This window comes from Rhinopithecus bieti, unplaced genomic scaffold (assembly GCF_001698545.2).
Source record: "Rhinopithecus bieti isolate Rb0 unplaced genomic scaffold, ASM169854v2 scaffold_425, whole genome shotgun sequence".
Lineage (NCBI taxonomy): Eukaryota > Metazoa > Chordata > Mammalia > Primates > Cercopithecidae > Rhinopithecus > Rhinopithecus bieti.
This window is the reverse complement of record NW_016803361.1, coordinates 3673741-3687746: the sequence shown is the minus strand read 5'-3', so window position 1 is coordinate 3687746 and position 14006 is coordinate 3673741. Positions and strand designations below refer to the sequence as shown.

General features: G+C 46.1%; 1 long non-coding RNA gene across 3 annotated transcripts in view; it reads right to left on the bottom strand.

The window, feature by feature from the left end:
* The window catches only part of LOC108534981 (uncharacterized), a 16662-nt gene extending 4501 nt beyond the window's left edge, over positions 1-12161 (bottom strand). Inside the window, exons 1-3 of one of the 3 annotated variants that reach the window (XR_001887086.1) lie at positions 12127-12161; positions 11098-11222; positions 2601-3357 (exon numbers count right to left, since the gene is read on the bottom strand). This is a non-coding gene — a long non-coding RNA (uncharacterized LOC108534981). The remainder of the gene's footprint in view (positions 1-2600; positions 3358-11097; positions 11223-12126) is intronic. The other 2 variants (XR_001887093.1, XR_001887088.1) reach the window with 2 other exon arrangements.
* Positions 12162-14006: the final 1845 nt, after the last annotated feature.

Sequence of the window (14006 nt, the reverse complement as noted above, 5' to 3'; positions counted from 1 at the left end):
GGCTGGATCTCCGCTCACTGCAAGCTCCGCCTCCCGGGTTTACGCCATTCTCCTGCCTCAGCCTCCCGAGTAGCTGGGACTACAGGCGCCCGCCACCTCGCCCGGCTAGTTTTTTGTATTTTTTAGGACAGACGGGGTTTCACCGGGTTAGCCAGGATGGTCTCGATCTCCTGACCTTGTGATCCGCCCGTCTCGGCCTCCCAAAGTGCTGGAATTACAGGCTTGAGCCACCGCGCCCGGCTGAGACGGGGTTTCTCCATGTTGGTCAGGCTGGTCTTGAACTCCCGACCTCAGGTGATCCGCCCACCTCAGCCTCCCAAAGTGCTGGGATTGCAGGCGTGAGCCATGGCACCCAGCCCAATGATCGTGTTTTTTTATTATAGCCATCCTCATAGGTATGAAGTGGCATAGCCAATAATCTTTTGACAAAGGAAGAAGAAAACGTTTTTACTGCAAGCCTGGATAAACATTCAAAAAAATATAAAAGACAAATTTGTTTTTGACATATTTTCCTTTTACTTGATGGCATAATGTCGATCTGTGAAAACATGTAAACATGTACTTTCCCCATACTTCTTCTAGAAATGATGCAAAATATAAAATTGAAACTCAAGTTGAGACATGAATAAATGAAGAGTATTACTCAGCTTTTTCTTGTTTCTGACCAGAGAGGGATCATTGCCCTTTATTTCTTCCCAGCAAAAAATAAAAATTGTAAGTCTTGAATATCATAGTCCCAAGAGAGATAAGCCACAAACCTTGCCATGAATGTGCCACTTAAATGAAATAAGGCTCTCTCACCTTTAATATTTAATTATGCTCTCTTTACTTTGCTCTCAGGAGAATCTCCCTCCAGAAGCAATGTATTCTTTGAAAATAGTCAGAGATTGGAATCAGTGATGTAAATCAAAAACTCACTACTCTGTTCTCACTTATTTGTGGGATGTAAAAATCAAAACAATTGAACTCATGGACATAGAGAGTAGAAAGATGGTTACCAGAGACTGGGAAGGGTGGCGGGGAGCTTGCAGGGGGTAAGAATGGTTAATGGGTCCAAAAAAAAAATTGAAAGAATGAATAAGACCTACTATTTGACAGCAAAATAGGGTGACTATAGTCAATAATAACTTAATTGTACATTTTAAAATAACTTAAAAGTGGGCAGGGTATGGTAGCTCATGCCTGTAATCCCATCACTTTGGGAGGCTGAAGTGGGAGGATCACTTGAGCTCAGGAGTTTGAGACCAGTCTGAGCAACATAATGTGACCTTGTCTCTACTAAAATTCAAAAAAATTAGCCGGATGTATTAGTGCATGACTGTAGTCCCACTACTTGGGGGACAGAAGCAGGAAGATCACTTGAGACTAGGAGGTCAAAGGTGCAGTGAGCCATGATGACGCTACTGTATTCTAGTCTGAGTGATGGAGCAATACCTTGTCTCAAAAAAATAAAAGAAGATGAATAAATAAACAAATACATAAATAAAGCATGTAATTGGATTGTTTATAGCTCGAAGGATAAATGCTTGAGGGGATGGATACCCCATTCTCCATGATGTGATTATTTTACACTGCAGGCCTATATTAAAACCTCTCATATACCCTATAAATATACAACTATGTATCCAAAGAAAAGTTATTTTTTGTTTTGTCTGTTTGTTTTGTTTTTTGAGATTGTCTCAGTCTGTCTCCTAGGCTGGAGTGTGGTGGCATGATCTTTGCTCACTGCAACCTCTGCCTCCCTGGTTCAAGCCATTCTCATACCTCAGCCTTGCAAGTAGCTGGGATTACAGGCATGCAACACCATACCCAGCTAATTTTTGTATTTTTAGTACAGACAGCGTTTCACCATGTTGGCCAGGCTGGTCTTGAACTCCTGGCCTTAAGTGATCTGCCCACTGTGGCCTCCCAAAGTGCTGGGAGGTGTGAGCCACCATATCTGGCCAAAAAATTAATTATTTTTTAAAAAATACAAAGAGCAGGATTAAAGAATGAAAGTGACTCATCAGACAGACAAAAGTGGAATAAGAAATCTGGGGAAGAAGGACTAACGTTGGGATAGAAAACTGCCCTCTACTTCTATTTTCCTCAATAAATGAGATTACAAATTAAAAAAACACTGCTCCACTGTACAATATTTATGTACTCAGAATATCACACATGGGCTGAAATATCCATTCTTAAAGCCATGTTTTGCCCTTAGCAGGAATATACGTGAGTCAGGGAAAGACATGAAGTCTACTGTTATATCTTGATTGAAGGCCTTGCCAGCACAAGGATTGTTTGACAACCTGGATGTTTTTATGCATCCAGAAAATAAATGATAATAAGATGAAAAGTGAGTCAGGTCACACTTTTCTTTTGCAAGATGAAAGGAGAGATTGAGAAAAGGGAGGAAAGAAAGAAGAATTGTTTCAATGGCTTTTTCAGGAATATGAATTTTAGGGAAGAATTAATCCAGATGAGGAGTAGCAAATTGATTCCCTTGAAACAATGTTTCCTAACTACCCCTTGGAAAGTCTCCCTGTACACAGTCTCCAGTTTGAAAACTAATGAAATAAATAATGACTCTCCTGATCCTTTCAGTCCCCATTGCTTACCCCATCTCTGAATTCCTGCAGCTCTTATGTTCTGTTTCTTCACAATTTAGGAATCAGTTTATCTTCAAGTGACTGTAAGGTTAGCAGTCTTATTTTTCATGTGTGGCTGCTGGAATCAATCTCATTTTATTCTACACTCATACCTCATGCCCAGGTATGATGGCAGTTCAGGGAAGGAGGGTAGTGTAAGCTGGAGGCAGCAGTGGGACCTGTTTTGAATCTTTAATAATGAGAATTTTGATACGCACAAAGGGCAAAATGCATTCTAGGGAAGAGCAGTTTCTCTAGGATACAAATTCAGCTGCTGTAACAAAGATTCCCATTAACAGCAATTGCTTAACAAGCTCTCTCATATCTGAGCACAAGTGGTCTGAGGTGATAGGATGCCTCATGGTGTTAAGGACACAGGTTTCTTCTAACTTTTGCTCTGCCACCAGCTAAGGTATAGGCCTTGTCCTCATGGCCAAAAATAATTATCTTCTGGGTCTGTGTTCTGACGAGAAGGGAGAAAATGAGCACAAGGAGAACATACCCGTTTCTTTTAAAGGCACAACCCAGGTGTTTCAAACATCACTTTCACTCACATGCCACTAACTAGAACTTAGTCATACAGCCAATGTTGGTTGCCAGGGAAGCTGGGGAAAATATTACCCCATCTCTGAATTCCTGCAGCTCTTATGTTCTGTTTCTTCACAATTTAGGAATCAGCTTTAGCTGGGAAGCCACATGCCCAGTTTGAAACTTGAGGTTTCTATTACTAAAGAAAAAAAATGAGACTTGATGTTAAGAAAACCAGTGGTCTCATAGAGAGATGTAGAAAATGACAAGATAGAAGGGAGAATGTGAAAAACAATTGTACTGGGAATGAAAGGTGAAGCCAGCTGGGCTTCTGGGTTGGGTGGGGACTTGGAGAACTTTTCTGTCTAGCTAGAGGATTGTAAACGCACCAATCAACACTCTGTAAAAATGCACCAGTCAGCACTCTGTGTCTAGCTAAAGGATTGTAAACGCACTAACCAGCACTCTGAAAAGTAGACCAATCAACGCTCTGTAAAATGGACCAATCAGCAGGATGTGGGTGGGGCCAAATAAGGGAATAAAAGTTGGCCACCCAAGCCAGCAGCGGCAACCCACTTGGGCCCCCTTCCACGCAGTGGAAGCTTTGTTCTTTTGCTCTTCACAATAAATCTTGTTGCTGCTCACTCTTTGGGTCCACACTACTTTTATGAGCTGTAACACTCACTGCGAGGGTTTGTGGCTTCATTCCTGAAATCAGTGAGACCACAAGCCTGCCAGAAGGAAGAAACTCTGGACACATCTGAACATCTGAAGGAACAAACTCCAGACACACCATCTTTAAGAACTGTAACACTCACCATGAGGGTCTGTGGCTTCATTCTTGAAGTCAGCAAGACCAAGAACTAACCAGAAGGAATAAATTCTGGAAACATTTTGGTGATCATGAAGGGACACATTTTGGCAACTAACATGGGGCTATTGCCAAGTGGTGAGTACCACTGGACCCCTTTCGCTTGCTATTGTGGCCTATTTTTCCTTAGGATTTGGGGGCTAAATACCGGGTACCTGTTAGCCAGTTAAAAGTGACCAGCACGGCCACCGGACTAAAGACACATCAGGCTTTCTGGGAAAGGGCTCTCTAACAACCTCTGACTCTTTGGAATTGGGAGCGTTGGTTTGCCTGGAACCAGCTTCTGCTTTTCCTGTACTTCTGGGCTGAGCTGAGGGTCAACAGAAAGGAAAGCCAACAAGTTGGTTGACCCTGTGGCTGTGAGCAGAACTCTCAAAGTCACGTCGCCCAAGCGAGACTCGCCCATCTATCCTATCTATTCTGACCCTTGCCTCCTGGGTCCTAATGCCTGTCAGACAAACTTCCTCTTGCCTCTCTTCTCCAAGGCTAGTCCTGCTTCTAAAAACCACTCCCTGTCTCTGGTGCTTTTCTAGTTTCTCCTATAAGAATGATTTCTAGTATAAACTTCAGGACTCTATTCCCTTCTTTAGGCACCCGGGTTCACCAATTAGAAAGACATAATTTTTTTCCCAAAGCCCCATCGAAGTGGGGACTATCTGGAATCTTAGGATCCCTCCTCAGACTAGCAGGCCTAACAAAAGCTATTCCTGAAGCTAGGATTTGGGGATCCTCAGAAATTGTATCCTTCCTATTCATATAAGTGAGGGCAAAAGGCATCACTCTTCCAACTCTGGAGATCCCTCCCCTCCCTCAGGGTATGGCCCTCCACTTCATTTTGGGGACATAACATCTTTATAGGACAGGGGTAATGTCCCAATACTAACAGGAGAATGCTTAGGACTCTAACAGGTTTTAGAGAATACGTCAGTAAGGGTCACTATTCCGACCTTCCTCGGTCCTCCTTGTAGTCTAGGAGGAAAAGTAGTGTTCCTACTGCTGCATCAGTGAGCACAACTATTCTGATCAGCAGAGTCCAGGGACCATTGTGGGTTCTTGGCAAGAGGTGTCTGCTGCTGCGTCTGTGAGCACAACTATTCCTATCAGCAGGGTCCAGGGACCATTGAGGGTTCTTGGGCAGGGGGAGAAACAAACCAAAACTGTGGGCTGTTTTGTCTTTCATATGGGAAACACTCAGGCATCAACAGGCTCACCCTTGAAATGCATCCTAAGCCATTGGGACCAATTTGACCCACAAACCCTGAAAAAGAGGCAGCTCATTTTTTCTGCACTACAGCCTAGCCACAGTATTCTTTCTCTGATGGGGAAAAATGGCCACTTGAGGGAAGTATAAATTACAATACTATCCTGCAGCTTGACCTTTTCTATAAGAGGGAAGGCAAATGGAGTGAAATACCTTATGTCCAAGCTTTCTTTTTCACTGAAGGAGAATCCACAACTATGCAAAGCTTGCAATTTACATCCCACAGGAGGACCTCTCAGCTTACCTCTGTATCTTTCCTATTAATATATAGCTCCTCTTCCTATTAATGATAAGCCTCCTCTAATCTCCCCTGCCTAGAAGGAAACAAGCAAAGAAATCTCCAAAGGACCACAAAAACCCCCAGGACTATCGGTTATGTCCCCTTCAAGCTGAGGGGGGAGGGGAATTTAGCCCAACCAAGTACATGTCCCCTCTCCTTCTCAGATTTAAAGCAGATCAAGGCAGACCTAGAGAAGTTTTCAGATGATCCTGATAGGTACATAGATGTCCTATAGGGTCTAGGGCAAACCTTCTATCTCACTTGGAGAGATGTCATGCTATTGTTAGATCAAACCCTGTCCTTTAATGAAAAGCATGCGACTTTAGCTGTAGCCCGTGAGTTTGGAGATACCCAGTATCTTAGTCAAGTAAATGACAGAATGACAGCCAAAGAAAGGGACAAATTCCCTACTGGTCAGCAAGCCATCCCCAGTATGGATCCTCACTGGGACCTTGATTCAGATCATGGGGACTGGAGTCACAAACATCTGTTGACCTGTGTTGTAGAAGGACTAAGGAGAATTAGGAAAAAGCCCATGAATTATTCAATGATGTGCACCATAACTCAGGGAAAGGAAGAAAATCCTTCTACCTTCCTTGAGCAGCTACGGGAGGCCTTAAGAAAATATACTACCCTGTCATCCGACTCACTCGAGGGTCGATTGATCCTAAAAGATAAATTTATTACCCAATCAGTTGCAGATATCAGGAGAAAACTACAAAAGCGAGCCCTGGGCCCCGAACAAAATCTGGAGGCACTATTAAACCTGGCAACCTTGGTGTTCTATAATAGGGACCAAGGGGAACAGACCAAAAAGGAAAAGTGAGGTCAGAGAAAGGCTGCAGCCTTAGTCATGGCTGTCAGACAAACAAACTTTGGTGGTTCAGAGAGGACAGAAAATGGAGCAGGCCAATCACCTGGTGGGGCTTGTTATTTACAAGGACACTTTAAAAAAGAGTGTCCTACGAGAAATAAGCTGTCCCCTTTCCCATGTCCACTATGTTGAGGCAATCACTGGAAGGACAAAGGTTCTCTGTCCAGATGATCCAACAATAGGACTGAGGCAAGCACCAGCTCACGTCATCACCCTCACTGAGCCCTGGGTACCTATAACCAGTGAAGGCCAGGAAATTGACTTCCTCCTTGATACTGGTGCGGCTTTCTCAGTGTTAATCTCCTGTCCCGGACAACTGTCCTCAAGGTCCATTACCATCTGAGGAATCCTGGGACAGCCTGTAACCAGGTATTTCTCCCACCTCCTCAGTTGTAATTGAGAGACTTTGCTACAGATAGTAAGTATGCTTATCTAATCCTACATGCCCATGCTGCAATATGGAAAGAAAGGGAGTTCCTAACCTCTGGGGAACCCCATTAAACATCACAAGGAAACCATGGAGTTATTGCAGGCAATGCAAAAACCCAAAGAGGTGTCAGTCTTACATGGTCAAAGCCATCAAAAAGGAAAGGAGAGGGGAGAACAGCAGCATAAGCAGCTGGCAGAGGCAGTAGAAAGGAGAGAAAGAGACAGAAAATCAGAGAAAGAGAGAGAGGAAGAAACAGAGAGACAAAGAGAAGGAGACAGAGAGAGGAAGAGACAGAGACAAAGAAGGAGTCAAAGAGAGAGACAAGAGAGGAAGAGACAGAGAAACAGAAAGTCAAAGATGGAAAGAGAGGAAGAGACAAAGAGGGAATCAGAGAGAAAGAGAGACAAAGAAGAAGTCAAAGAAAGAAAAAGAGAGAGATAGAAGTAGTAAAGAAAAAACAGTGTACCCTATTCCCTTAAAAGCCAGGGTAAATTTAAAACCTATAATTGATAATTGAAGGTCTTCTCTGTAACCCTATAACACTCCAATACCACCTTGTTGTCAGTGTAAACAAGGGTATAGCGTGAAAGCACTGAGGCCACTGACAACCCATAGCCTTCCTATCAAAAATCCTTTACCCAGCAGGTTTCCTAACAGGGGATCTAAATCTTAATTAATTACCATAGAAAGGTCTGACCAGACCTAGGAGGAACTCCCTTCAGGACAGGACGATAGATGGTTCCTACCCAGAGATTAAGGAAAAAAGACACAGTGGGTATTCAGTAAGTGATAAGCAAACTCTTGTAGAAGCAAAGTTAGGAAAATTGCCTAATAATTGGTCTGCTCAAACATGCGAGTTGTTTGCACTCAGCCAGAGCTTAAAGTACATGCAGAATCAGGAAGGAGCCATCTATACCAATTCTAAGTTAATATGGACTGAACGAGGTTTTATTAATAGCAAAGAAAAATTAAAATCCCAAACTTACAAGGTTTTCAATAAAAGTAAAATTTGCTAAAAGTTAACAGTGTAACATGTATTATCATAACTTCTAATCTTATGGAAATCAGACCCTATCAGTACCCCTCAAAGCTCAAGTCTGTCAGCACATAGCCATACAACTAATACCCCTACTTATATGGTTAGGAACGGCTACTGTTACAGGAACTGGAATAGCCAGTTTATCTACTTCATTATGCTACTGCCACACACTCTCAAAAGATTTCTCAGACAGTTTGCAAGAAATAGCGAAATCTATCCTTACTCTATAATTCCAAATAGACTCTTTGGCAGCAGTGACTCTCCAAAACCACCAAGGCCTAGACCTCCTCACTGTTGAGAAAGGAGGACTCTGCACCTTCTTAGGGGAAGACTGTTGTTTTTACACTAACCAGTCAGGGATAGTATGAGATGCCACCCGGCATTTACAGGAAAAGGTTTCTGAAATCAGACAATACCTTTCAAACTCTTATAACCAACCTCTGGAGTTGGGCGACATTGCTTCTCCCTTTTCTAGGTCTTGTGACAGCCATCTTGCTATTACTCGCGTTCAGGCCCTGTATTCTGAACCTCCTTGTCAAATTTGTTTCCTCTAGGATCGAGGCCATCAAGCTACAGATGTTCTTACAAATGGAACCCCAAATGAGCTCAACTAACAACTTCTATAGAAGACCCCTGGATCAACCCGCTGGCCCTTTCACTGGCCTAACGAGCTCCCCTCTGGAGGACACAACTGCAGGGCCCCTTCATCGCCCCTATCCAGCAGGAAGTAGCTACAGCAGTCATCACCCAATTTCCAACAGCAGTTGGGATGTCCTGTTTATAGAGGGGATTGAGAGGTGAAGCCAGCTGGGCTTCTGAGTCGGGTGGGGACTTGGAGAACTTCGCTGTCTAGCTAGAGGATTGTAAACACACCAATCAGCACTCTGTGTCTAGCTAAAGGATTGTAAATGCACCAATCAGCACTCTGTGTCTAGCTAAAGAATTGTAAACGCATCAGTCAGCACTCTGTGAAATGGACCAATCAGCACTCCATAAAATGGGCCTATCAACGCTCTGTAAAATGGACCAATCAGCAGGATGTGGGGGGTGGGGGCCAAGTAAGAGAATAAAAGCTGGCCACCCAAGCCAGCTGCAGAAACCCGCTCAGGTCCCCTTCCACGCTGTGGAAGTTTTGTTCTTTCGCTCTTCACGATAAATCTCGCTGCCGCTCACTCTTTGGGTCCACACTACCTTTATGAGCTATAACACTCATCGCAGGTGTCTGCGGCTTCATTTCTGAAGTCAGCGAGACCACGAACCCACCAGGAGAAACAAACAACTCCGGACGCGCCACCTTTAAGAGCTGTAACACTCACTGCGAAGGTCTGCAGCTTCACTCCTGAAGTCAACGAGACCACGAACCCACTGGAAGGAAGAAACTCCAGACACATCTGAACATCTGAAGGAACAAACTCTGTACACACCATCTTTAAGAACTGTAACACTCACTGCAAGGGTCCACAGCTTCATTCTTGAAGTCAGCGAGACCAAGAACCCACCAGAAGGAATAAATTCCGGACACTGGAATACAAAAAAAACATGACTATAGTACCTGAGGAGTTGCAGGTGCAGGAAACTGTTGAGGGTTTGTGAAGAATATCACCAATGAAGTTCCTTGCCTAGTTTTTTTTTCTTCGAGATAGAGTCTTTATCACCCAGGCTGGAGTGCAGTGGCACAATCTTGGCTCACTGCAACATCTGCATCCCAGGTTCAAGTGATTCTCCCACCTCACCCTCCTGAGTAGCTGGGATTACAGGCACACACTGCCACACCTGGCTAACTTTTGTATTTTCAGTAGAGATGGAGTTTCACCATCTTGGCCAGACTGATCTCAAACTCCTGACCTCAAGTGATCCGCCTGCCTCGGTCTCCCAAAGTGCTGGGATTACAAGCATGAGCCACCGCGCCTGGCCTGCTTACCACTATAATTTTTTAGGAAGGTTTAATGCTGGTGAGATGTACGACAGTGTGTATGGGTTTGTGTGCAAGTTAGGTGCTTACTATTCAAAGTGTGGTCCAAGGTCTAGCAGCATCAGCATCACTCGGGAGCTTGTCAGAAATGCAGAATCTAGGTAGGCATGGTGGCTCACACCTGTAATCTCAGCACTTTGGGAAGCTGAGACAAGAGGATTGCTTGAGTCCAGGAGTTCTAAGGCCATTTTGGGCAAGATAGCAAGACCCTGTGTCTACAAAAGAAAGAGAGAGAGAGAAAGAAAAAGAGAGAAAGAGAGAGAGAGAAAGAAAAAAAGAGAGAAAGAAAAAGAAAGGAAGAAAAGGAGGAAGGAAGGAAGGGAGGGAGGGAGAAGAAAAGAAAGAAGAGAAAGAAAGAAGGAAGGAAAGGAAGGAAGGAATGAAGGAAGGAAGGAGAAAGGAAGAAAGAAGAGAAAGAGGAAGGGAGGGAGGGAAGAATCTTAGGCCCCACCCAGACATACAGAACTGCAATCTGCATTTTAACAAATTCTTCAGGTAATATCATTTATCATCACATTAAAGTCTCAGAAGTACTGGGTTATAGTTTATGCTATGGTGTGGAATAATTCTAAAAGTTCTGTGTCTTGAAACAACTAAGATTTATTTCTCACTGATGCTGAAGTCTGTCTGGGAGCAAGCAGGTAGCAAGTAGGGAACTCCGCTTCATGTCATCCTCACCAGAGCCCCAGGCTGACAGAGCCTCCACCATTTGAACAATCACTAGTCATGTGGCAGAGGAGGAAATGTGTGACTCTTGTGCTTCCCTCGTATTTCACTGGCCAAATCAAATCCCACGGCCATGGTGGAAGGAGGTGGAATAAACATCCTACTATGTACCTGGAAGGAGGAGAATCAAAATACTGCTGAAGCTAGGGGATCCTCGAGGCAGGCAGGCCTTTTAAGGGGTTATGACAATACAGATGTAACCAGATTCAGGGAAAGTATATCAATACAGAGGAAAAGGAGAGCATAAACAGAAGAAACAGTTCAGAATGATTCTGAATGGGCACTCAAGACTCCAGCTTTACAGTCTCATTGATCCGGCAAATAGTGAAGACTTTCATGGAAAACGAACATTTTGGAGGAATGGGTTAGGGTGGGGAGTAGAAAGGCTGAGTTTGGAATGGACATGCTGAGTCAGAAATCAAGGTGAATATTCACCACTTGTTTATCTTTCCAACCTCATGTTGTATCCCCTCCCCACTCACTCACCATGCTCTAGCCACACTGGCCTTCTGTTCCTCATGCACCAACCTTGTTCTCATCTTAGGGTTGTCGTACCTACTGTTCCTTCTGCTGGCATGCCCTTCTCCAAGTCTGTCATGATTGGCTCCTGCCTGTCATTCAGAACTCACATGTCATCTCCTCAGAAAGGCCTTCCTTGGCCATACAAATGTAGCCACCCAGTCACACTATATCATACCACCCTATTTCAAAGATCAGCATAGCATCCAGTGCTGACATTTTGTGTTTTTCTGTCCCACCTCCCCACCCCCATCATTAAAAAGCTCCATGAGAACGTGGATTCTGTCTGTCCTGTATCCCCAGCTTCAAGTACACAGTTGGTACTCAATAAACATTACTGAATGTTCCCATGGAAATTTCAGTTAAAGGTATGCAATAAGGGAAATTAAGATAGGTTCCAATGAGGACAACTGGTTTGGAATGGCAAAGTTCTCTAAGGTATTAAAGATGACCATAAAGTATTAAACTTTTAGGGATGTTCCACTTTAGTGGCTAGAGAAGTGTAAGTGACTGAGAAGTCTAAAAGGTAGAGTGGTTTCTGAAGCTAGGAAAAAGTGCCAATGAGGGGTGGGGGCAAGTGTTAGCTCTGTTAAGAAAACAGGAATAGAAAAAGACCATTGGAGTTGGAAAAGTCATTTATGACCAATGAATAAGAGAGTGAAAAATGAAAACAGCTTAAGGAGAGAAGGGACATAGAGGTGGATAGGTCATTACTCGAGTAATCTGGCAGTAAAGGGAATTAGTACTCTAGCAGGATTGAATGGGTTTTTGGTAGACCTATTCATTTCTCAAGCTATATATGCTAGAGAAAAGGAGAGACTGAACATGCTGTGGGGGACTTCCCTTTTAAAAAAATTTTTTTGAGACAAAGTTCTGCTTTGTCACCCAGGCTGGAGTGTAGTGGCGTCAACACAGCTCACTGCAGCCTCGGCCTCCCCGGTGCAAGCAATCCTCCCCCAAGTAGCTGAGACTACAGGTGCACGCCACCATACCCACCTAATTTTTGAATTTTTGTATTTATTATTATTTTGTAGAGACGGGGTTTTGCCATGTTGTCCAGGCTGGTCTCAAACTCCTGAGCTCAAGCAATCGTCCCACCTCGGCCTCTCAAAGTGTTGGGGTTACAGGTGTGAGCCACTGCGCCGGCCGGGGAGAGGTTAACTAGGTTAATGGACCCCCTAGGGTGTCCACAAGGCACCTTCAGGGATTCTGAAACGCAGAAATGATATGCAAAATTTTGGGTGCACAGAGGGGATGGGAGGTGGAAATAGGAGAAAAGAATTCGTAGGTTATTTTCCAAACGGTCGCGACCCAACGGTTAATAACGACCGCTTAAGAGTACAAAAAGTTTTTAAAAAGGAAGCCCAGAGAAGGGCTAAACTTTAGACAGAAAAAAAAGGAAAACATCTTTCCTATCCAAGGAAAAGCTATAAACAGATGAAGAAGTCCACAGTTGCATCATCTGGGAAAAACAGAAGACAGAGCTGGAAACCGCGGGCGGCTTGTGCCAACACGCTCAGGGAAGGCAAACGGAAGAAAGCGGCGGTGCTCCCTAGCGCAGGAGGTCCTAAGGCCGGGAATCGCTGGCCTTGCCTCTCAGGACCCGGGCTGACCCAAGGGAGGGAGAGGCCCTCATCGCCAGGCGGGGGGCCCATCAGCGCGCCTGCTCAGGAACAAGATGCTGATGCTTCAGACTGGGCCACGCAGTGTGTCCGAGCTTCCCCACAGCCGCCGCACTTTCCTGCTGCCTTTGGGATGCGGCCTCCAGCCCCGCCTCGCCACCGGCCGTCATCTCTGAATCATCCCGCCCATTTCGACATCTTCCTTCCCCGCCTTCGGCTCTCGGCCTGGCGCAGAGCCCAGTGACAGCCGGGGCCCGGGAGACCTCATTCATTCAACACTTGCTGGGTTTACTGTGCGAATGTGGATGCGAGGCTCAGTGCCGGCCGCCGGGGCCTGAGCAGCACCGGGTCCGGCCCCAGGGACCACTCCAGACCCGACAAGAGTCTAGCGGGCCGCCGCGGTCCCCCCCTGGCTGTGAGGCGGTTCCCGGCCCGCATGTCGCAACGGCTTCCCGGATAGGCTGCAGGTCGCGCCAGCCAGGGGATGACCGGTCCAGGCCGGCTCCGCCTCATGCCAGCGACGAGATCCCGCGGGAACACGGCTCTCCGGGGCCAGGGCCGCCGGCTCTCCAGCCACGCGTCTCAGAATTTGAGGAGCTCACTCGAGCGCGGGTCGTAACGGTGCCCGTCAGCAGTTTGACGTTGAAGGCCTGTCACCGCCCCGCCCCCGACGCGATCCCGCGCACAGGGACCGCAGCTCTGCAGGCGCCACTGAGGGGCCCGAAGTCGGCCCCTAGAGTCCCTGGTCGCTTCGCTCTTTCTATAGCCAATCGGAGACCGACGTGGTGCGGGCCAATGGCCGCGGTCAAAGTATCAAGAGTGGTTGAGCCTATCAAAGTTCAGCCTTAAGTTTCTCCCGCCCTTCTAAAAAGTCAGAGGCGGGTTGATCGCACATGTCGGCCAATCAGTGACCAATAAACAAGAAGCTTCCAAGATCAAAGGGGAAGGGGTGGGATTTAGGCGCTAGCAACGCCTCAGGGTGGAGGAATGACAGGCAACTTCGCTAATACTACCGACTGATTTTTCTCACGTCAGGAAAGGGGTGGGCCTAACTCGAGGTCTGCACCAATGGTTGGTTGGGGGGCGTGTCCGCGGGGCCAAGCGGGAGCCGGAGGCCCCGGGCTCTCTGGGCCGCGCCTGAGGCGGACGCTACGGGGCCGGGGGGCGGCGGCGGCACTGGTGGCAGCGGCGGCGAGGGTGGGCGCCGCAGCTGGCCCGGGTGGATGGAGTTGGAGGGGCGGGGTGCTGGCGGTG